Here is a 23980-nt window from a genome sequence, read left to right as displayed (position 1 = left end):
TGGTACCAGGTTGTCTGCTACTCCCTGTGTTTATAGTGGCTGTTTCCAGGGTCATGGGTTGCTGTACTCAGTACCTGGTACACCCTGTGTGTGTTACTGGTGGCTGGTTCTAGGATCATGGGTTGCTTTACTCAGTGGCTGGTACCTTTGTGCTTCTGGTGTCCGGATCAGGACCACGGGTTGCTGTATTATTCAGTGGCTGGTTCTAAGAATGAGGATTTCTGTTCTCAGTCTTCTAGTGGCTGATGGCGTCTTGCACCCTGTGTGTTTCTCGTGGCTGGTTCCAGGATCACGGGTTGCTGTACTCTGTGGCTGCATGATCAAAACACGATGAAATGTCCTGGTAAGTCGCCCCTTGGTTGATGGCTCTGGGCATCGCATGTTTGACAACCGGTGAACACTATATGCAGAGGGAGTGTGTGAAGGGTGGAGGGTTTATCATGTTTGTAGATCGGCCTTTGGTGCACAAAGTTATAGATGAAAACATTGTCACTCTTCATTTTTGTTTCTACTTAGTTTTGCTATTTTTTTTATTTTTTTTTAACAATCAGTTTATTTGAGAGAAGCATGAGTGGCCTCAGTACATGACCCTTGTCCGGATTCTAAATGTCTACTTTTCAGAAACACAACACTTTCGGGGTTCACCCAGGAGCCCCACACCCATGAATGAACACTCAACTGCAAGGAGAAACCGCAAAAATAGGAAACCTTTCCAAACTGTGGTGACAAAGTGTCTTTGTGTTTTTAATTCACATTCCACCTGTTCTGTGAGTTGGGAAGAGCAGGCAGAACGGGAGCTCTAAGCCCAGCAAACCTTTTGAAGAAGCCATTTTTATTAGATTTAAAGATATTTTTTTGACACCGCACTTTATTGACGTATCTGAAAGGATGCCCATCTTACTGCAATTTTCTCGGTTCCTTCCAGGGGAACCACAAATCCTGCGTACCTAGAATCCTCAAAATGAGGAGAGAAAAAAAGTACATACATTTTGACTTGGATATCTCTTGTGGAAAAATGTCATGAGGCTTCAACGGAAGTGTTAACAAAAAAAGTTCTTATCTTTGAAGGGGAAATGTCAGCACTTAAATAGTTAAGCAGTCCCAAAACAACATTAAAATCAAGAAACTATCAATAAAATTAATGAATAAATAGTATAAAAATAAGTCCAAAATCGCAAAAATGTCACGAAGAGATACGAAGATTGTTGTTTTTTTTCTTTTAAGTCTAAATGTCAAAAGGCGTCAAAGATTAACAAAGTGCGAGTGTTGGGCGACAGTCACACATGACGGAGACCTAAGCGCTGTGTCAGTCTGACCATGATGGAGTGTGAGTGGGACAGGTCAAAGTCAGACTCCTTCAGTGGGAGAGCCAGGACCCAACCTTGGGGGTGAATACTGAGGCTGTGAGTTTTGGAGTCCAATGATCGGAGCAGGGCAGAACTTGATTTTCGTAACTGCAGACTTCACTTGACTGCTGGGAGCACATTGCCACCTTTGCAAAGTGTCACCCTTGAGCTTTGCCTTCTGACTCGGTCACTTTTTTGGTGACTGAAATCATCCAGCTGTTGAGGTTGAGCTCCATAGCTGAGCTTAGCCCCAGGAGACCACACACCTGATGGCAAGGCCGCGGAGGCTTGTATTTCTGGCAGCAAAAGGCTCCAGAGGATTCAACTGGGAGGTTTTCCTTGCTAAGGTCACCCTTGTGGTGTACCCTCTGCTCCTCTGGTGACTGAAGAGTTCCTGTATCTTCAGATGCTGGATCGCTTCCTTCTGTTGACTCCTAAAGCTCTCAATTTGGTATGGCGGCTTCCATGATGCCAGGTACAGAGAGCAGTGGGAAGCCAGCTCAGCACTCACTCCAGCCAGGGCTCCAGCACAGGCCCCAGAGCCCACGGGTCTGCTGGTTCATCTTGAAAGATAACCTTCCAGATCTGTATTTCCCTGGGACCACAGGAAGCCAGCTGCTCTGACCCTGGGAGCACCTCCAGAGCACCCAAAGACACCCTTACGGACAAGAGAGGACGGGTCCTGGCCGTGTCCCTCTTCCAGGGAGATGAAGTAGCTGGTGCTTTCTGTTTCTCATCCAGTCTCGATGTGGTCTGAGGTTCTCTGGAGTAAGAGCCTTTCGTATCATACTCGCTGGCTAGTAATTGGTGATGCGTTCATAGTGTCTACGCTCTTCCCGTCTGTATCTTGTGGCAATATCTGTGAATTTACTGCAAAACAAACCAAGTCACTCACTTCTGGCAATATTCAAGATGACAGAAACCATGACCTTCCCAGAGACTGACTTACTAAAATGAGAACCTCTCCTTCACACTAACAGGAATCCCCTCCCCCTCCTTCGGCTTCTTCCCCCTCGAATGGTTCTCGTCCCAGGTCACCTCCTTGGGGATCTTGGTGATGTGTCAAGGCTTCAGTGGCACGCTAGAGCCCTGGTAAGTGTCAGGGGTCTTTGACACTGTTCCTTGTAAGTCTCTGCTGTCCCCTCCCACATTCCTCTTTAAATAGTGCGAGATGTTTCTATAATTAACCTCCCAATTCCTGCTTGTCCGAGATCTGCCAGCCGCCAGCTGCTGCCAAAGGAACCTTTGTTCTTTGTTGAGGCCCTTCAGGTGAGCTGGTGGGTTGGATTACTGCCATTGCCGGGGTGGGCAGTGTATGACAACCAGTTCAGGGACTAGCCAGGCTTCAAGTAGAGGTGAACAGCTTTCACAACAAGCATTTGGAAAGCCAGGAGGTTTTGACAATGCCTACCCATTGGCTTTTGCAGTGCTTTTTGCTGATACTGTTCAGCATTGGGAGAAAGATCACATGATTATTGGCAAGGCTAAATAGCACATGCATTTTTTTTTTACTGCATTGATTAATACATGTGCATGCGTCATGATGCGGAGGCGCCCTGTACCACCACAGATACGTGTGCATTCAACACATGCATGTCTGATGATGCAGTGGCCATTTTATTTTAATTTACTGATCCAAATTTGGGATATGTTCAGTGGCTGGCCCCGGGGGTATCTGACACTGGTATATGTACAGTGGCTGCCCCTGGGGTATCTGACACTGGTATATGTACAGTGGCTGCCCCAGGGTATCGGACACTGGTATATGTACAGTGGCTGGCCCCAGGGTATCTCTCCTCGGTATATGTACAGTGGCTGCCCCGGTGTATCTGACACTGGTATATGTACAGTGGCTGCCCCTGGGGTATCTGACACTGGTATTTGTACAGTGACTGCCCCTGGGGTATCTGACACTGGTATTTGTACAGTGGCTGCCCCTGGGGTATCGGACACTGGTATATGTTCAGTGGCTGCCCCTGGGGTATCGGACACTGGTATATGTACAGTGGCTGCCCCTGGGGTATCTGACACTGGTATATGTACAGTGGCTGCCCCAGGGTATCGGACACTGGTATATGTACAGTGGCTGCCCCTGGGGTATCTGACACTGGTATTTGTACAGAGGCTGCCCCTGGGGTATCTGACACTGGTATTTGTACAGTGACTGCCCCTGGGGTATCTGACACTGGTATATGTACAGTGGCTGCCCCAGGGTATCGGACACTGGTATATGTACAGTGGCTGCCCCTGGGGTATCTGACATTGGTATATGTTCAGTGGCTGCCCCTGGGGTATCTGACACTGGTATATGTACAGTGGCTGGCCCCGGGGTATCTGACACTGGTATATGTTCAGTGGCTGCCCCTGAGGTATCTGACACTGGTATATGTTCAGTGGCTGCCCCTGGGGTATCTGACACTGGTATATGTTCAGTGGCTGCCCCTGGGGTATCTGACACTGGTATATGTACAGTGGCTGGCCCCGGGGTATTGGACACTGGTATATGTACAGTGGCTGCCCCTGAGGTATCTGACACTGGTATATGTTCAGTGGCTGCCCCTGGGGTATCTGACACTGGTATATGTTCAGTGGCTGCCCCTGGGGTATCTGACACTGGTATATGTACAGTGGCTGGCCCCGGGGTATCGGACACTGGTATATGTACAGTGGCTGCCCCCAGGGTATCTGACATTGGTATATGTACAGTGGCTGGCCCCGGGGTATCGGACACTGGTATATGTACAGTGGCTGGCCCCGGGGTATCGGACACTGGTATATGTACAGTGGCTGGCCCCGGGGTATCGGACACTGGTATATGTACAGTGGCTGGCCCCGGGGTATCGGACACTGGTATATGTTCAGTGGCTGGCCCCAGGGTATCTGACACTGGTATATGTTCAGTGGCTGCCCCTGGGGTATCTGACACTGGTATATGTACAGTGGCTGCCCCGGTGTATCTGACACTGGTATATGTACAGTGGCTGCCCCAGGGTATCTGACACTGGTATATGTTCAGTGGCTGCCCCAGGGTATCTGACACTGGTATATGTACAGTGGCTACCCCTGGGGTATCTGACACTGGTATATGTTCAGTGGCTGCCCCTGGGGTATCTGACACTGGTATATGTACAGTGGCTGCCCCGGTGTATCTGACACTGGTATATGTACAGTGGCTGCCCCTGGGGTATCTGACACTGGTATTTGTACAGTGACTGCCCCTGGGGTATCTGACACTGGTATTTGTACAGTGGCTGCCCCTGAGGTATCTGACACTGGTATATGTACAGTGGCTGCCCCGGGGTATGTGACAGTGGTATATGTACAGTGGCTGCCCCGGGGTATCTGACACTGGTATATGTACAGTGGCTGCCCCCGGGGTATCTGACACTGGTATATGTACAGTGGCTGCCCCCGGGGTATCTGACACTGGTATATGTACAGTGGCTGCCCCGGGGTATGTGACAGTGGTATATGTACAGTGGCTGGCCCCGGGGTATCTGACACTGGTATATGTACAGCGGCTGGCCCCGGGGTATCGGACACTGGTATATGTACAGTGGCTGCCCCGGGGTATGTGACAGTGGTATATGTACAGTGGCTGCCCCGGGGTATGTGACAGTGGTATATGTACAGTGGCTGGCCCCGGGGTATCTGACACTGGTATATGTACAGAGGCTGCCCCGGTGTATCTGACACTGGTATATGTACAGTGGCTGCCCCTGGGGTATCGGACACTGGTATATGTACAGTGGCTGCCCCTGGGGTATCGGACACTGGTATATGTTCAGTGGCTGCCCCTGGGGTATCGGACACTGGTATATGTACAGAGGCTGCCCCGGTGTATCTGACACTGGTATATGTACAGAGGCTGCCCCGGTGTATCTGACACTGGTATATGTACAGTGGCTGCCCCTGGGGTATCTGACACTGGTATATGATCAGTGGCTGGCCCCGGGGTATCTGACACTGGTATATGTACAGTGGCTGCCCCGGGGTATGTGACAGTGGTATATGTACAGTGGCTGCCCCGGGGTATGTGACAGTGGTATATGTTCAGTGGCTGCCCCTGGGGTATCTGACACTGGTATATGTACAGTGGCTGCCCCTGGGGTATCTGACACTGGTGTATGTACAGTGGCTGCCCCGGTGTATCTGACACTGGTATATGTACAGTGGCTGCCCCGGTGTATCTGACACTGGTATATGTACAGTGGCTGCCCCGGTGTATCTGACACTGGTATATGTACAGTGGCTGCCCCGGTGTATCTGACACTGGTATATGTACAGTGGCTGCCCCGGTGTATCTGACACTGGTATATGTACAGTGGCTGCCCCGGTGTATCTGACACTGGTATATGTACAGTGGCTGCCCCTGGGGTATCTGACACTGGTATATGTCCGGTGGCTGCCCCAGGGTATCTGACACTGGTATATGTACAGTGGCTGCCCCTGGGGTATCTGACACTGGTATATGTACAGTGGCTGCCCCTGGGGTATCTGACACTGGTATATGTACAGTGGCTGCCCCTGTGGTATCTGACACCGGTATATGTACAGTGGCTGCCCCTGGGGTATCTGACACCGGTATATGTACAGTGGCTGGCCCCGGGGTATCTGACACTGGTATATGTACAGTGGCTGGCCCCGGGGTATCGGACACTGGTATATGTACAGTGGCTGCCCCGGGGTATGTGACAGTGGTATATGTACAGTGGCTGGCCCCGGGGTATCTGACACTGGTATATGTACAGTGGCTGGCCCCGGGGTATCTGACACTGGTATATGTTCAGTGGCTGCCCCTGGGGTATCTGACACTGGTATATGTACAGTGGCTGGCCCCAGGGTATCTGACACTGGTATAGTGGCTGCCCCTGGGGTATCGGACACTGGTATATGTTCAGTGGCTGCCCTGGGGTATCTGACACTGGTATATGTTCAGTGGCTGCCCCTGGGGTATCGGACACTGGTATATGTTCAGTGGCTGCCCTGGGGTATCTGACACTGGTATATGTTCAGTGGCTGCCCCTGGGGTATCGGACACTGGTATATGTTCAGTGGCTGCCCTGGGGTATCGGACACTGGTATATGTACAGTGGCTGCCCTGGGGTATCGGACACTGGTATATGTACAGTGGCTGCCCCAGGGTATCGGACACTGGTATATGTACAGTGGCTGGTCCCGGGGTAACGGGCACATTGTTTATAAGATGACTGACCCAGAGTCGACGCCACTCTCGATGTGTTCAGTGGCTGGCTCCTGGATAGTAGCCCAGCTGTGCCCAGCTGTTCCTGCTCCCAGGCGCCTCGCGAGCAGTGTCACGAGGGGGAGGGGGAGGGGGGGCTGGCTGCATCAGCCCCGAGCTCTGCGGCCTCCAGGCCGGCCTGGGCCTGTGTACACTGCGGCTGATCGTATCTGCTGGGCTGGCACGGAGCGCGCTGCGGTTCCCACGGCTTTTTCCAGGTGCCCTTCCCCGTGTCATGTGTACCGAGGCTAAGAACACCCCGCCCCGCCCCAGCACTAAATGCACAGCCGCCCCCGGGCATTGCAAAATCCACTTCGGGCCCCGCTTGTCCCGAATGACGTGCAGGTCTGCAAAGGAAGAGGCCGGACTCCTCTTCCTTGTAACTCTCTCTACCGCCCCAGCCCTATGAGCACAGGGCGCTGGGGAGGCCAGACTGGAAACCACTAAACCTGGTTCTTTGTCGCCCCCCCGGCCCCGTGCGCGCGCCGGGATCCGGGGGGCCCCGTGCGCGCGCCGGGATCCGGGGGGCCCCGTGCGCGCGCCGGGATCCGGGGGGCCCCGTGCGCGCGCCGGGATCCGGGGGGCCCCGTGCGCGCGCCGGGATCCGGGACCAGGACCGGCACTAGAAGCCCTCCTAGTCCGCCCAAGAGGCTGATGGTGGCGCGAGGCAGAGGCCCAATTGTCACTACCTCGTCAGACGTGCATTCATATAAACGCTGCCAGCTCCTGTCTGGGGATTGCGAAATTACCACAGCATGGGGCACAATTCTGCCTCTCGAGCGCAGTGCATCTCGCACTCAAACATTACCCGGATGTTCCTTTTCAGCACTAATGTAACTCTGATCTGAAATGGCCGGGTTTTCTCTGATCGCTCGCACTCCAATCACTGCTCATGCGCATTTGAATTTGTAGTTTTGCGGTCGATAATTCGAATGATCTTCAGAGCTAAAACAAATCTAGCGGAAATTACGCTCACGTTGGAAAGTTACCCGAGCACTACATGGCATGTTAAAATGACGCGACGCGAGGCTTAGTAGAGTTACTACAACTGGGGGAGTGCGGACCATGACACAGTGGAGTAAAGCAATGGGCCACGAATCACACTGTTTGGACACGTGGGGAAGCCGGGATTAGGATCCGGGATTGCATCTTGAGCAGTTTAGACACTGAAGGGTTGCATCCTTCTCTCTTCCATTTAACACTATAGCAGGGGGGCGTAGCCCCACCAGCCCATAGACCCGCGGCTGCCAAGTAAAATAATTTAAATAAATGGCCCTGACTCGCAGTGTATTGTAAATAACTTTTCATAATATTTATCCGAGCGCCGCCGGGCAGCACCCGACTGAAACGAGAGTGAAAAGACCAGACAAGGCGGCCGAGCCCTCTCCCTAGTGGGGCCGACCTTGTGGAACAATCTGCCCCTCGGCCTCAGACAGATCACAAATCACTTATCATTTAGAAAAAGGCTAAAAACCAACTTGTTCGTAGAGGAATAACCAACTGTAGTTCCACCATTGTAACCTCAGCTCATCTGTAATGCCCTTGTTTTTCACCATCTTAGCGAGCAAAGCGCGAAGATACCCCGATCGGGGTCGATTCTTGCGCTATACAAGAAATTAAATAAAAATAAATAAAGTGCGCAGGGGGGCGGGCTGGTGTGATTGACAGGCGAGTCGAGACGAGTCCTCCTTTTTAGAACGCGCATGTACAGCTTGGGGCAGAAACTTGCCCGAGCATGCTCATTAAGTCCCCCCACATTAGCTAGTGACTAGAGGGGGGGTGCAGGTTTATTCGTGCGGCAGCCATGGCGTTAAAAGGGTGACAGGGCGAGCAGTTAGTGTGCCCTCCAAGCCAATCCTGGCGCTGCATGCAGCGCCAGGATTGGCTGGTCACCGCGCCGCAGAGCAGGGGCAATCCATATTGGATGCCGCGCGTGGGTGGCTCAGCCACAGTGCACAATGGCCAATCACTGTGTTTGACTTCTTGTAGTCATGCAGTGATTGGCCATTGGCGCGCGGCGCTGCTGTCGTTAGATCCGGTTCACTCCGACTCGCCTTGTGGTTGTGTGTAGAGTCGTGTGGAGACAGTGTGCGCATCACTGCCGGCAGCCTGTGCTTGCCTTTGCTTAATTAATTGCTGCCTGTTCGTTGCCTTTCTTTCTCGACCCGTCGGCCATCCTCATCATCACGAAGTACTGGACTTCTTCTTTTAGTGAGTATCATTCTCAGTTCAGTTGAGTTCAGTTGTTTTTTCTGAGGGGGGGCCTGGGTAAAACGGAAACCTCTCAATATACTATTTGCCACTACATATTTATTTAGGAATAAACTTAGGAAAGTGGAAAGAACAGTTCCCACTGATTTGTGAATTAAACTAGTATCTCACAAAGGTAGTTCTGTTGAGGATGAAAGAGTGCATGGTTTTGTTCAAAATATTCCCAGAAACCACTGGGTGGGTGTTGAGCCAAGCCGTAAAGGGTAACACTGCACACAAGTCCTGTCTAAATGGTGAAAGATGATGAACCCTTCAGGCTCAGCAATGCACGGAAATGAGAATGGATTTGTAGCTACTATGCCAGGGCTGTCAGATCAGAGTCTCTGATGATTTCCTGGAGACTCTCTGGTGGAGACAGGACATTGCAGTAGTATGAGCTCACTTTTCATTAGATGCGAAGCAAGAACAAATTCAGGACAGAAATACCCTCCTTCCTTCCTTTGGCTTTGGGCTAGCGTGTCCACACCATGCCTCCAATTTGGAAACTGCTGGCCAGTTAATTGTACCTAATCTTTAATTTACACTTCAGTGGAAGCCTTGCTAGGAGTCTGAGATCAAATATAAAGTTTCCTGTAAAAACATAACCTTTAATCTTTTGTTTGGATTCAAACCCTGCCATGTATTTGTGTATTTACTTATTCATTTTTAAATCCGGGGACAACTGCCTGTTTCCGAAGTGTATGTTCCCCTGCCCTGGTACTCAAGAAGCTATGGCCCGGCATGGGGATAGCTCTACCCAAGCTGTAGTAGTGGCCTCCCATGAGCGCCATAGTGACCTGTGAAAGCGCTATCCAAGTCACACTGTCGGTTCAAAGCACGAGGCCGAATATGACTGGCGCGGTCTGAGGCCAGCCGGACACAGGAGTGTCTGTCCAGTCCCTCCAGTGGCCTGGTGTGGGATTTACTCTGCCCAGGCTCATCTTTCTACTGACTGCAGTCCGTGGAGGCAGCAGCCTGGTGTTTGACTGAGTGAGTGCCCACCCCGCACTGGCCTGGCAGAGGACAGCCTGGCGTGCCTCGCTGTTCCCTATAGCTACCGGGCCTGCAAAGAGGGAGCACGGAAAATCGGAAATGTGACTGACTGCCCCAGCCCTACCGTCCCTATGGAGAGCTGCAGGACTCGTCCCCTAGTCCCCACTCCCCACGTCCCTGCAAATACATCAGAAAGACGTGTGACGGTCCTCGGATTGAGATTCCCCGACCCTGCCTGCCCCCTCCCCAATAGAGATTTTATTTATTTTTATTTTATTGCATTTATTAAGCGCACAGCTACCCGGAGGTTTCCCGGCGCTAAAGCAAACAAAAAGGTAAGCAAGGTGTGAGAACCAAGAAACAGGCAGATTAAATGTTAAAGAGCCATGTCTTAATTCCTTTGCGGAATGTCAGGTAACACATTTCAGAACGCAAGGCTTGAGGTAACGAATTCCATAAAGAAGGTGCTAACAGGGAAAACGAACGTCCACCCATTTTAGCTCTGTTCACACGAGGTATACTAAACTTATTTTGAGTAGAGGACCTCAGCGTGCGGGGGGGAACATATTGCTGCACCAGAGAGGATATGTATTTCGGGGCTTTACAGGTCTTAATATGGTGCATTAGGCAGAGTGCTTTGAATTTCACTCGGCTCTCAATTCGCAACCAATGCAGTTTGCGCAAATGAATAGTGACTGAGGATCTGGCAGGCAGGTTACATATACGGCGAACTGCCATGTTCTGTACCACCTGATACTTCCTTATGACCTCCTTACAGGCACCCAAGAGTAGAATGTTCCCATAGTCCATGCGTGAGGTGACGAGAGCTTGGACTACAGTCCTCAGGGTGTCAGCAGGCAGCATCCACGTAATTTTCCTCAGCCACCTGATGATGGTAGTACAGGTGGCGGAGACTTTTACAACGTGTTGCTTGAAAGATAGCTGGTTGTCAAGGAGGACCCCAAGGTTGCGGGCTGTCACAGATGGAATAGGTAGAGGGCCCATCTCCGGAGGCCAATGTTGCGGGCCCCAGAGTGAAGTATCTGGACCAAACAGAAGCAGTTCGGTCTTGTCCCCGTTTAATTTTAATTTATGTTTGTATATCCAGTCAGATATCTGTTTCAGTCCGGACTGAAGAGAGGACGTAGGAAAATGTTTATTGGTGGAGAGTGAGTAGACGATTTGAGTATCGTCAGCATAGGAATAAATTGTGAGACCAGCTTGTTCTGCCAAAAATGCAAGGGGTCTCACGTACAAATTAAAGAAAAGAGGGCTGAGAATAGACCCTTGGGGAACACCGTGAGGGGAAGGGAGTATTGAAGAAACAGAAGTAGAGGAAAAGACTTGAAAAGTGCGATCAGAAAGAAAGTTAGCAATCCAGGCCAGGGCGGAGCCATCAACACCCACAGATTTCAGGGTGGACAATAAGATGGTGTGGGAGACCGTATCGAATGCGGCACTCAAATCAAGTAAGATGAGTGCCACTGTCTCCCCATTGTCCACCTGTCTTCTGATGGTCTCTGACACACCGAGAAGAGTGGTCTCAGTGGAAAAGTCAGCCCTGAACCCGGACTGTGAACAGTGAAGACAATTAGAAGCTTCGACATAAGTACTAAGCAAAGAGTTGACATGCTTCTCAAGAATTTTAGAGAAACATGAAAGCAAGGAAATAGGACGAAAATTGGAAGGGTTGTTTGGATCAGCGTTGGCCTTTTTTAACAATGGAACCACCATCGCGTGTTTCCATTCATTAGGAACAATAGCTTCAGTCAATGATGCATTCAAAACATCCAGAATAACCTGGAGTAAGGCTGGATCCAGGGTACTCAAAATTTGAGGAGGCATCGGGTCAAGGGGAGAGCCAGATTTTATATCTTGAAGATATTTTTTTAGAAGCAGAGGGGAGATTGGTTCCCAGAAGTGAAGTAGGGGGGCAGTGGGCATTGAACTAATGATATCATCAGAAAGGGAAGTAAGAGGAACATAATCAGGGTGAGTGGGTACAGCAGGAGTAGCATTGAAAATATCATAGATCCTGTCAATTTTCTCGAGAAAGAAATTTGCGAGGGCATTACACTGTGCAGTGTCCAGGCAAGGATCCTTAGGTGAAGAAGACGCACCAGAGAGATCTTTGATTACTTTAAACAGGGCCTTCGGCCTGTTTTGAGCAGTGAGTATGGTGCTATTAGCATAATTAGCCCTAGCGATATCACAGGCAGAGTGGTAGGCTTTAAGGGCAGCCTTGTATTTTATTTTATGATCTGTGCAGTAACTGGAACGCCAAATGCGTTCCAGTTTTTTGCAACAGGATTTTTCTTGACGCAACGAGTCATTGAACCAGGGTGCCGGAGGGTGGTGAATCTGTGATTTATTTCTTTGAGTAGGAAGGCAAGAATCCAAGGCTGTTATCGGCCATGATCTGACAGTAGGCACCTCTTTAGTAGTTGCGCTGGAAAACGTAGGTTTCGAATTAGCAAGAAGAGTGTTTAATTTATCTTTGTCTAAGCGTTTCCAGTTCCTACTAGCTTTGAGGATGTACGGTCGTGGAGGAAATAGAGACATCTTAACTGAAAAATTAATAATAAAATGATCAGACCAAGTAACCGGAGAGGAAGAATGATAGGAGATGCAAGTAAGGTTGGAGATAATGGGGTCTAATAGATTGCCGGCCTTGTGCGTAGGGCCGGAATTATGGAGATGAAGGTCTAACGCTGCAAGATCCTGTAATAGGCGAGTGGTAATTGAGCACGAAACTGAGTTAAAATGAATATTTAGGTCACCTACAACAAGAAAATTAGTAGATTGTGCTATTAGGGGGGCAATAAGTTCAGGAAAAGAGGAGGCCCATGCACCCGCCGAGCCCGGAGGACGATAGATCAGCGTTCCAGTTAAGGTAAAATGGGGAGATAGAAGTTTGAAAAGACCAGCTTCACAATTAGAGACAAGAGAGAAGCCGGCCACGTGACAGCACTGTGGCTTGTTGGGCATTCTCAATATTTACTCTCCTGTGTACCAGGACACTCATTTCAGATGTTTATTTAAAGAGTACTCTAGTCTTATGAGACTTAAATAATTTAAATTAAGTCATCTTGTAGGTGGTACGTGGGCTCTCAAATTTCCATCCACCCTTGCACTTTTGGCTGTGGAGCCTGAGTACTAGCGACCACACTTATCAGTGTATATGGGGACCAAATTATTCTCCAACTTTGTGTAACATATCTGAAAAAACAGATTGTTGTTGAACACCAAATCGGTAAACTCAGTTTCTGTTAACCTGTTTCATCGAAATGTCCAAGATTAACAGACAGGCTCTAGGTTTTGGAATCTAACTTAGCTAAAGTCTTAGAACTTTTTAAATGCAATTTCGAGATAAAAACTTTCTCAATACACATAGAACATTCTTTTCTTTTTGTTTTTATACCCGTTATACTTACCCCTTTTTGTGATTCACTTTCTCGCTGAACAGCTCACTTGTTTTATGTTCTCTTCTCGACCTGCCCCTCCTTCTTCCCCTCTCTATTTCTTTCATCTTCCTCCTATTTTTCAGTTTTGCCTATTGTATTGAAGAAGTCCTGTTTTTCGTAATTGGACAGTTTCGTTTTGTTAGCCTACATCCGGTTCCTTTTTTAAGTGTTTTCTTTCTGCCATTTGCCTGCTTTCTGTATACCAATATGTGTTTCTGGAAATAGAAAAAGTACTCCTATGGGCCTTTGCTCATGCAGGTATCATGCCTTCAGTTGCACCCTCAACAGCCGCGGTGGGTCCATTGATCTCGTCACTCTTGACCCCTTGCATAGAGATTACTGTGTAATTCCAAGCAATTGTGGTATACAATTACAAATTATTAAAGCATTTCTAGCAGCAACGCTCATTTTCTGAATGCCTAGCAGGTATATATGCAGCTATTTTCAGCTCAAACATAAGTTTATCACTAAAATGACTTTTTGAATCTGGTCCAATATATTTAATATAAAGTGCTTTACCTAGGCAGGTGTTTCCTTATATTAATAATGACCGTTATATAGTAGACTGTATATGCTGAATTACTTTTGGCGTGTTGTAGTAGGTGTTGTTTTACTACCCATCTCAACTGCACTCGTTTTGTTGCCCCAGAAGAGTAAATGTTTGATTTAGCCCTACAGCTCTGTCTCTGTCCCACAACAGCAAAGAAATCTATCTGAAAATAACACTTGATGAACAAAGGAAACCTTTCTGGCTGCAGCTGTGGCAGAGTGAGTTTTGCTGCCGCATTTTGAAGAGGGGCATAATAGGACGGAATGTATGAAGCTCTGTGGTTATACTGAATAAGCAGCTACCTATGTTATGCCATCTATTAATGTAATAACTGCACTTTCACAATTGCTTTATTAACCTTCCTGCTTTCTCAAATTTGCTTGAAAAAGCACGATTTTTCTTCAAAAAATTTCTTGGGGGGGGAGGGGTACCCCCCAACCCCCCCTTTTGGGGTTCGGGATCGCTCGCTGCGCTCGCTTGCTACGGTGCTGTATGCAAATCACTAAGCGCCCCATCACTTTAAAATCTCGCCCACCGCCCCTGCTTATCATGTGCGAGCTCAGCCCATGCCCAGGGTGCTGACCTCCAGAGGGCGCCGCAGGTCCCTGCGGCCGTCTCCCTCCGACGTAGTTCCAGAGAAGTGTTTAATTTCTGAACGCAGCTGGCACTATTGTGTGTGTACGTGTTTAGTTTTTTCTTCCACCTATGCTAACCAAATTTACAACCCGTAGAGTGAATTAAAGAGCACAGGTGGGGATGGAGCGGTGTGACGGTGTCTGGTTTTGCCGAGGGCGCTCTCCGAGCAAAGGCCGGCTCTGCTCCGATGGCCCAGGCCGCGCTTTGTGTTCAGTTATTCAAATAGTCTAACGACATGGAGTTGAAGACGGGTCTCTCTCTGTCTCTCCCTCTCTCTCCCCTTCTCCCCTTCTCCCCCCTCCCCCCATATAAATGTGTCATTTCCCTTTTTATAATGTGTCCGCAGACGCTGCAGACCACACCTGGCAGCAGCACAGGTTTCCTGAAAAAAAATAAGTAACAATATCCTGGAAAACACACACTCCTACGGAAGGGCAGATTAAGTAAACTACGTGAAATAAAAACCGGAACGACATGAAGTGTCGCAACTTTTTTTGCACCCGTTATTCTGAAATTGATGAGTATTTCTGCATGAACAGTTAGTGACATGAATACAGGGCCCGAAATGGACCCGGTAAAAGTCCGTTTTAAATTACAGCAGGGTCTGAACCCGGAGGGACCCGGCCTGCTTAAAGCCTCGGGTCAGGCATAAACCATTGGGGTAAGCCTCTCTAGTTTTTACTGACAGGATCCAACAGAGGGTTCAACCAACCTACCCTCGCCAAAAGGAGGGCCGCGCATCCAATGGAGGGTTCAACCAACCTACCCTCACCAAAAAGAGGGGCGCGCATCCAACCAATCTACCCTCGCCAAAAGGAGGGCCGCGCACCCAACAGAGGGTTCAACCAATCTCCCCCCACCAAAAAGAGGGGCGCGCATCCAACCAATCTACCCTCGCCAAAAGGAGGGCCGCGCACCCAACAGAGCGTTCAACCAATCTCCCCCCACCAAAAAGAGGGGCGCGCATCCAACCAATCTACCCTCGCCAAAAGGAGGGCCGCGCACCCAACAGAGCGTTCAACCAATCTACCCCCACCAAAAAGAGGGGCGCGCATCCAACCAATCTACCCTCGCCAAAAGGAGGGCCGCGCACCCAGCTGAGGGTTCAACCAATCTATCCTCGCCAAAAGGAGGGCCGTTATGTTATGTTATGTTATTAAAGTACTTTTAGAGCGCACTTTTACCGATTGGTTGCTTGGCGCTTTGATCAGCAATAACATGAACATAGAGGGAAGGGAGTTATGAAAATGCTTGTCTGAAAAGCCAGGTCTTCAAGGCTTTCCGGAAGGAAAGGAGGTCTTGACAATTCCGGGACTCTATCGGGAGAGAGTTCCACAAGCAGGGAGCGAGGGTGGCAAACCTACGACCTCCTGCACGCTTTAAGTTGAAGGTAGGCGACTGCAGGAGGTTCTGATGGCGTGAGCGTAGGTTGCGGGACGGGGTGTATTTGGAAATCAGATTGTTGATGAATAGTGGGCTTTTACAGTATAAGGACTTGAAAATTATGCAGCCAGTTTTGAAGGCACATCGTTGGGCCACCGGGAGCCAGTGTAGTTTCCTAAGGAGGGGGGTGGCTGCCTGGCGCGGTTCAGAATTAACCTTGCGGCATGGTTCTGTGCCATCTGGAGTCGCTTAACTAGGTAGTTGGGAAGACCTAGGTAGATGGCGTTTGCGTAATCCAGATGGGATACTACAGTAGCCATCACCACCTGGGTTAGTGCCTCGGTTGTGAGCAGGCGGCGTACCTTCCGGATTTTCTTCAGTTGGAAGAAACACTTGGAGACCACTTGACCAACTTGAGTTTTAAGAGATAAGTCCCGGTCCACAGTGACTCCTAGTGTTTTGGCTGACAGGGAGGGTGTTGGGACTTGGCCTAGTTCAGAAGGCCAGTAGTGCGGGCCCCAGTACTTGCTGCTATCGCCAGTCAGGACTAGTTCCGTTTTGCCCGGATTTAATTTGAGCTGATTCTGGTCCATCCAAGTTTTGATGAAACTCATGGTGGACTGGAAGTGCCGTATGGAGTCTTCGGTGTTATCGATGGTGAATAGCAGCTGTAAGTCGTCTGCGTAGTTGAAGAGACTCACCTGATTATCTCTTAAGGTCTGGATCAGAGGGAGAATGTACAGATTAAATAGGTGAGGAGACAGGGAGGAGCCCTGTGGCACTCCGCAGGTGATGGCCTGTTTGGTGCCCATTAAGTCACCTAGACGCAGAGTTTGGTTACGGTCAGTCAGGAAGGATCTCAGCCAGCCGGCTGCTAGTTCCCCGACGCCGGCTTGTTCGACACGGTCGACCAAGATGTTGTGGTCGACCGTGTCAAAGGCGGCCGAGAGGTCCAAGAGCACCAGGGCTTGCGGAGAGTGTCTGTCAGCACAGTCTCGCAGGGTGTCCAGAACTGTTGTGACTACTGCTTCGGTAGAATGAGCAGGTCGAAAGCCTGCCTGATGAGGGTCGAAGCAGGAGGATTCCTCAAGGAAATTAGATAAACATTTGGCCACATGTGCCTCAAGAACTTTTGCCAAATAGGGCAGCAGTGAGATCGGCCGAAAGTTGGCCTTGCAGGCTGGGTCTGCCCCCGTTTTTTTTAGGAGCGGGATGACTATGACTTCTTTAAAAGCTGTGGGGACTAGGCCAAGAGTCAAGGATTTGTTCAAAATAGTAAGGGCAGGGTGGGTCAGGAAACACTCTTTTAGGATGTGGGGCGGGCAGCTATCTGAAGGAGCACCAGATTTTACTCTAGATAGTAATTCCCAAAAATGGTCCTGGGTGATGGGTGGGAACCTGCTCAAGGTGTAATGGTTCGGCTTGATTGACATGCCAGAAGTGAGGGGGGACACTGGTCGAGGAATGCTGGCTTTGATGTCCAGTATTTTGTCGATGAAGTAGACGTTAAGTGAATCACATAACGACTGGGTAGGGATGATCTTGGGTCGGACTGTATCAAGGTTTGTAAGTTCGTTGAGGATGGAAAAGATGTCTTTAGACTTATTTGTGGATTCCAAAATTTTAGAGGAAAAGTAGGATGCTTTGGCCGTCCGGATGGCCGTCATGTATTCTTTCCTAGCTTCCATAAAGGTTTTTTTTAAGTCAGCGTCGTACTTCCTACGCCATTGGCGTTCTAATTGTCGTAAGGTCAATTTCCTTGCTTTTAAGTCGGTGGAGAACCACCGGTTGGCGTCAGCGCGTCTTGCCCGTTTGATTTTTTTAAGAGGGGCATGAGAATCCCTGGCCGTATTGAGCCAGCTGGTGAGCGAGGAGACCGAGGAATTGATCTCGTCATGAGTAGGTGGGATGGTGTTGGCTAGTGACTCTAAAAAAGCTGGTTTGTTGATTGAGTTCCAATTCCTGGCTGACCCACCACCGACAGGTGCGGCAGTGGTCACAGGGGAGATGCAAAGGTTAAATTGCAAGAGGGCATGATCAGACCAGATGCATGGTGATATGGTTGGGGCAGTGGTACAAGTGGTGTTAGACCATAACTGGTCGAGGATGTGGCCCTTACAGTGAGTGGCAGAGGAGACTAGTTGGGTAAGATTTAAGTTGGATAGGAGGTCCGACAGTTCGGCTGAGTGGGGGCCCTCTAGGGGGTCTTTGTACCAATAATTTAGGTCTCCAATGAAAAAGATTTTAGGGTGTTCGAGTGCTAGATTAGCAAGTTGGTCGGCCAGATTCATAGGAAATGTAGGCATTGGGGTCGGGGGTCTGTACAGTAGAACACACGCGATTGTCGAGTCAGGAGTGGTGATTTTCAGCACAAGGTTGTCTGACTCCTCCAGCAGGAGGCCAGCGAGGGAGGTGACGGTCAGGTTGGAACGAATAATAGCTGCGACTCCTCCCCCTTTCCCGCTGATACGATCAGCGTGGATGATGTAGTAGTTGGGTGGGAGTGCTGCGATGATGTCGGGAGCAGAGTTGGGGTTTAACCATGTCTCCGTGAGCAGGAGAATGTCCGGTTTTTCTGTATCGAATAGGAGAAAGATGTCCAACTGGTGTTTTACCAGGGAGCGAGTGTTTAGGTAGAAAATAGTGAGCGGTGGCGGGAGTGAATCTCTCTGCATATGTTGTAGCGCCGGGGTGGTTAAATGACAGCCCTGGGACAGGATGCCATTGGAACAGAGGCGACTAAGGGGGTCTCTTGATAGCAGGCCCTGTCCTTTATTTCTGTAGCTCAGGAGGGCTGACCTCGTGTAGACACTGGGACGGGCAGCATTGTCTGCCCCTGGTCCCGGCAGGTCGTGGACGGGCGCAGACGGGCTTGTCTTCGGCGCGCCGTCGACGCGCCTGCTGCGCTCGTCCGCTGCGCTTCCTAAGGGGGTGGTTCATTAGTAGCCATAAAGGTGGGAGGGGCCGAGCACTGTGCAGCTCGCCTGCTCCTCACCTGAAGTTGATTCCGCTAGGGTCCCTGGCAGCGCCTGACAGCTGCGGTGGGGCGGGAACAAGGGAGTGAGGTGTAGCCCAACAAAGGCGTCAGTGTCACAGAAGAGAAATTACACTTTTAAAATTGTTCTTTAAAAGCAATCAAGTTTGCGCATTTAAAAGCAGTTTTCCGCTGGAGCAGAGCAACAATCTTTCATACCAGGTCCCGGCTTCCGCCTCAGGACCTCCACGTTCAAATGCACACTGTCAATCGGTGCTCGCGCTGTGAACGGGGTTTTTAAAGGTTAAAGGTGGGAGGGGCCGAGCACTGTGCAGCTCGCCTGCTCCTCACCTGAAGTTGATTCCGCTATGGTCCCCGGCAGCGCCTGACAGCTGCGGTGGGGCGGGAACAAGGGAGTGAGGTGTAGCCCAACAAAGGCGTCAGTGTCACAGAAGAGAAATTACACTTTTAAAATTGTTCTTTAAAAGCAATCAAGTTTGCGCATTTAAAAGCAGTTTTCCGCTAGAGCAGAGCAACAATCTTTCATACCAGGTCCCGGCTTCCGCCTCAGGACCTCCACGTTCAAATGCACACTGTCAAGCCGTGCACCCAACCTAGGGTTCATCCAATCTACCCTCGCCAAAAGGAGGGCCGTGCATCCAACCTAGGGTTCAACCAATCTACCCTCGCCAAAATAAGGGCCTCGCATCCAACCTAGGGTTCAACCAATCTATCCTCGCCAAAAGGAGGGCTGTGCACCCAACCTAGGGTTCATCCAATCTACCCTCGCCAAAAGGAGGGCCGTGCATCCAACCTAGGGTTCAACCAATCTATCCTCGCCAAAAGGAGGGCCGCACACCCAACAGAGGGTTCAACCAATCTACCCTCGCCAAAAGGAGGGCCGCGCACCCAACAGAGGGTTCAACCAATCTACCCTCGCCAAAAGGAGGGCCGTACATAAGAATATGGGGTCCACTGCTCTCCACTGAGGTATAGTTCCTGTGAGTGGGAGGCCCCAAGGTGCAGATGATGATGGTCCCGGGGATTGAGGGGGGGTGAAGTGCAGACTTTGGTGTTCTTGGCAGTAAGGCAGTCTCCATTGAGAGGGAGGGGTTGCTGTTCCAGGGGGTGAGGGAGTCCCCTTTGAGGTGTAGCCTCTGGGTAAGAGACCGTCATCCTTGAGATGTAGTGGTTGGAAGTCTTCTTTGAGGTTCAATGTTGCAGTTTCTGGAGGAGAGGGTGCGTCAGTTGAGGTGTAGAGGTTGCGTTTCTGTGGATAAGGGAGTCTCCATGGAGGTGTGCGCCTCAAAGATGTGTAGGTGTTGTTCCTGGAGATGAGTGAGTCTTTGTTGATATGTAGAGGCGGCGGTTCCTGAATGGGAGGGAGTCTTCATTGATGTGCAGATGTTGGCGTTCCGAGAGATGAGTGAGTCTTTGTTGATATGTAGAGGCGGCGGTTCCTGGCGGTTCCTGGACAGGAGGGAGTCTTCATTGATGTGCAGATGTTGGCGTTCCGAGAGATGAGCGAGTCTTTGTTGCTATGTTGAGGCGACGGTTCCTGGACGGGAGGGACTCTTCATTGATGTGCAGATGTTGGCGTTCCGAGAGATGAGTGAGTCTTTGTTGTTATGTGGGGGCGGCAGTTCCTGAATGGGAAGGAGTCTTCATTGATGTGTAGGCGTTGTTGTTCCTGGAGATGAGTGAGTCTTTGTTGCTATGTAGAGGTGGCGGTTCCTGGACGGGAGGGAGTCTTCATTGATGTGCAGATGTTGGCGTTCCGAGAGATGAGGGAGTCTTTGTTGATATGTAGAGGCGGCGGTTCCTGGATGGGATGGGGTTTTGCTTGCGGGGCATAGTTTGCTTTTTCAGGAAGTAGAGTTTGCCGTTCCGGGTTGAGGGAGTCTCCAATGAGACCGTGGCTTCTTTAGGTGGCATTTCTTCATGTAGGTGCATTGGCTAGTGTTGCTGCCGTTGTGAGGCTCAGGATTGAGCTTTAGAGGTGGGTGTTGAGCTGTAGAGGTAGCACACACTTCACATACGAGTACAGGCTTGTGTTGTAGAAGGTGAGGGTTATTTTGTGTCCTCATGGGTCATTTGATAGCCTTGTCTCTTTAGGGGTACCCTTTGAGGTGGTTCTCTTGTTCACATTCTTCGCTGTGAGTGGCCTCTGAGAGGTGGCTGTAAATGTGCAGTCTGAAGTGTTTTCAGGATCCTAATATCACACAGATCGAGTCTTTCTTGGGCACTCGCTGACCGTCACACTGCTGGACCTCTGAAGTGGAGTGCAAAGAGCTAAGCTCAACCTGATGAGAATGAGCAGAGTGTTGGCCTCCGAGGGCGGGTCAACATTTGCATAATCTCTTGGCTTTAAGGATTTTTTTTCCTGAGTCTGCATGGTGTGCGTGCTCCAGGTACTCCACGTTTGACCACAGTTTAAATGTGTAGCTTCAGATGTCTGGTTACTAAATGAAGGTTATAACAGTGATGCACCGGCACCCTGCTCCGCCATCCTCCCAGCTTTACTCTACAATTCCAGAGGAAGGTGCTCTGCAGATTGTCCTTGCCTTACCACCCGTGTCCACGCAACTTCTCTTTTTTTATATGTGGCGCATTGGTGATAGCAGTCTTCTCGCCCGCTCTTCAGTTTCGGGCTTGTTCCCTTGAGTGGTGTTTGCCATTAATGCTCACATTTGAAATCTTGATCAGATCATACAAACCTCATCCCTGCGCGGTCCTGTTATCTGTGCGCTTGTTGAATAGCACAAGGCCCAGTGCTTGGAACTTTTCCATGGTCCTAGGTGGGCTCTGCGGTTTGTGCTGAACGTGGTTGGTCTAATGCCAGTCTTCCATAAACAGTTTAAGGTAGCCACCATGACCTATGAGCATCAACTCTCAAAACCAAATAATGGGCACAATATCACCCCTCCCGGCGATATCTGGCACAGCTTTAAGGTGCGTGCCTGGAAGTGATGGTTTTGTTTTGGAAGTAGAAAGAATGAGGGCATGAGCTCCTTACTTAACCCATGCTCTCCGTATAATCTCTACTTGACATTGATAGCTCTTCGTGACTCCAGAATTCACAGGGAGATGGTTCCCGAAACATGATGGCACTCCCCAACTCTCAAACTCCTACCATTACGTTTGTGGATTCACTGTGTGGTCTTTAGAAGACTTTAGTTTGCAATTTGATAAACCAACTCCTTTACCCAGATGTTTGGGATTCACATCTCTAGCGATTCGCAAATCTGGGGCAAGACTCCGTAGCATTTGCAATGTCATTGTTCCTCCGAGACCTGCTGTTTGATATCAGGGTAATCAGTACTATTGTCAGTGTACTTCAGATGTCGCATGCTTTGCTGACTGCATTGAGCGGAGGCTCCACGTAGACCTCACTGTCAAAGAGAACCCCCGTCTCCCCGACAGACGTTACTGTACCTGACGGGCGCCAAGAGGTGATTGCCCCAGGTGTGGTAGGTCTGCCGACTCTGCGGAGCTCAAGAGCAGGGTTTCTCTTTGATCAGACATTGGTTTGAGACACTCCTAGTAATATCCTTGCCTTTTGTAACAGCAGTGTTTGCTCTTCTTGGCTGTGTGATTGTGAAAGGCAGGAGTGTAATGAGGGGATGTCTTCATGGAGTCAGGTGCTTAATGATCCTGACCAGCGGTGCATACAGGTGTTAACCTGTGAGTACCGCGTGCGGGAGCCTTGAAGGGATCCCACATGGTCGGAGGCAGTAACGACGACCCTTAATTTTAGTCTGCAGATGAACAACTTTGGCCTTCATAATTCTTTTCAGATTGAATTCAGGTTCTTCAATCCAGCACCTTGCACAGGTAGTCCCCTTCTGTTCAGTGGAATGCATTAAGAGAGCACATCAGCAGGCACTTTAGAATGCTCAACTATCATAAGTGCCGGTGTTGACCATTACGTTTCGGTGCCCAGCACCACAAACCACCGGATTAAATTAAGCACTGTGTTGCTCATACGATGGGCATGCAGGATTTAATTGGAGAATTCCCTCCCACTGTTGAAATGTGCAAGGGAGCTGATAGGTCAACTCTGAGCACAAATACTGGTCAGTGTGACCACTACTTTGTTCTAGGGTCTCTCATGGCCATGAAAGACTCGGTGTACTCATACAGAGGAGCGGTGGACTATGTCCCGGCAAGAGCAGGCAAGGATTGAGTCTGAACCAGTCAGCTCTGCTCGAAGCGCTGCACACTGTGCCCTTCAAGGAGAGCCCCGCGTACCTTAAGAGCGGAGAATGGGCTGCACTTAACAGAGCAAAGGAGCCAACGAGCCCTGCTGCCTGTGGGACTAATGAAGAACCAGTTTGAGATCTGTGCTGCTCTAGAACCAAGCGGTTTCTCAGCTTCTATAGGGGATGTAAAGTTGCACCACCTCTGTACATCACTCAGGGCAGGAGTGGTCTCTTTCAGTATTTATTATGGAGCCTATTTAGGTCATTTTGCACAATGTTTTGCTGAGCTTGTGGTCTGCACTGACGGTCACCCCCTTCACTCCCCTATTGTGACCAATTTCTTTACCAGACTTTGGGTGGGCGCTTCTCTCCACTTTCCGGGGGTTTATGGGAATCATACTAGACCGGAGCGGTTTCAGGGTAGGTGCACCCTACTTTGAACAGTAGTGCACATCTATACAAGCCAAGGATGCATCTGAAACGTACCATGCTCGCAAACAAGTAAAACTGGCCCCACTGAAATCATTGCTTCTCATTTACCAATCTGGGCTCCAAGCTCACCAAGTCAGTCTGGTTCAGTAATCGCAAAGTTGAGATCGGATCGTGAATCGCTCCATCGGCCAACATTGGCCCCAGACTTAACTTTAGAAAGAAATCTAGCACCTGGTACGCAGTCCTCATAAAAAACGAGGGCTCTATTCACTGGCTGGTAAGGGACTGGTGAGTTTTGGTTTTCCATTGAAGTGTACACAGCGGTGCCCTTTGTTCACACGCAAGGGGTGGGATCACTGGAAGTAGTGAGTGCTGTTGTAAAGGGTGGCACAGCTTTAGGCGTGTGATGCTGTATAGAAGTGCAGAGTGTGATGGTTGTTGCAGTTAGCTCTACTCCATGAATGTGCAGATGGAGATTGGGCAGCAGATGAGGGGCTCCAACAAAGTG

At 49.9% G+C, this 23980-nt stretch overlaps 1 protein-coding gene across 1 annotated transcript in view; it reads left to right on the top strand.

Annotated features, from left to right (window-relative positions):
* The window catches only part of LOC147718365 (START domain-containing protein 10-like), a 114779-nt gene that overhangs the window by 59061 nt on the left and 31738 nt on the right, over nt 1-23980 (top strand). The gene's annotated exons all lie outside the window — the stretch shown is intronic.

Source organism: Lissotriton vulgaris, chromosome 4_1 (genome assembly GCF_964263255.1).
Source record: "Lissotriton vulgaris chromosome 4_1, aLisVul1.2, whole genome shotgun sequence".
NCBI classification, from domain to species: Eukaryota; Metazoa; Chordata; class Amphibia; order Caudata; family Salamandridae; genus Lissotriton; species Lissotriton vulgaris.
This window is presented reverse-complemented; position numbering and strand designations above follow the sequence as displayed.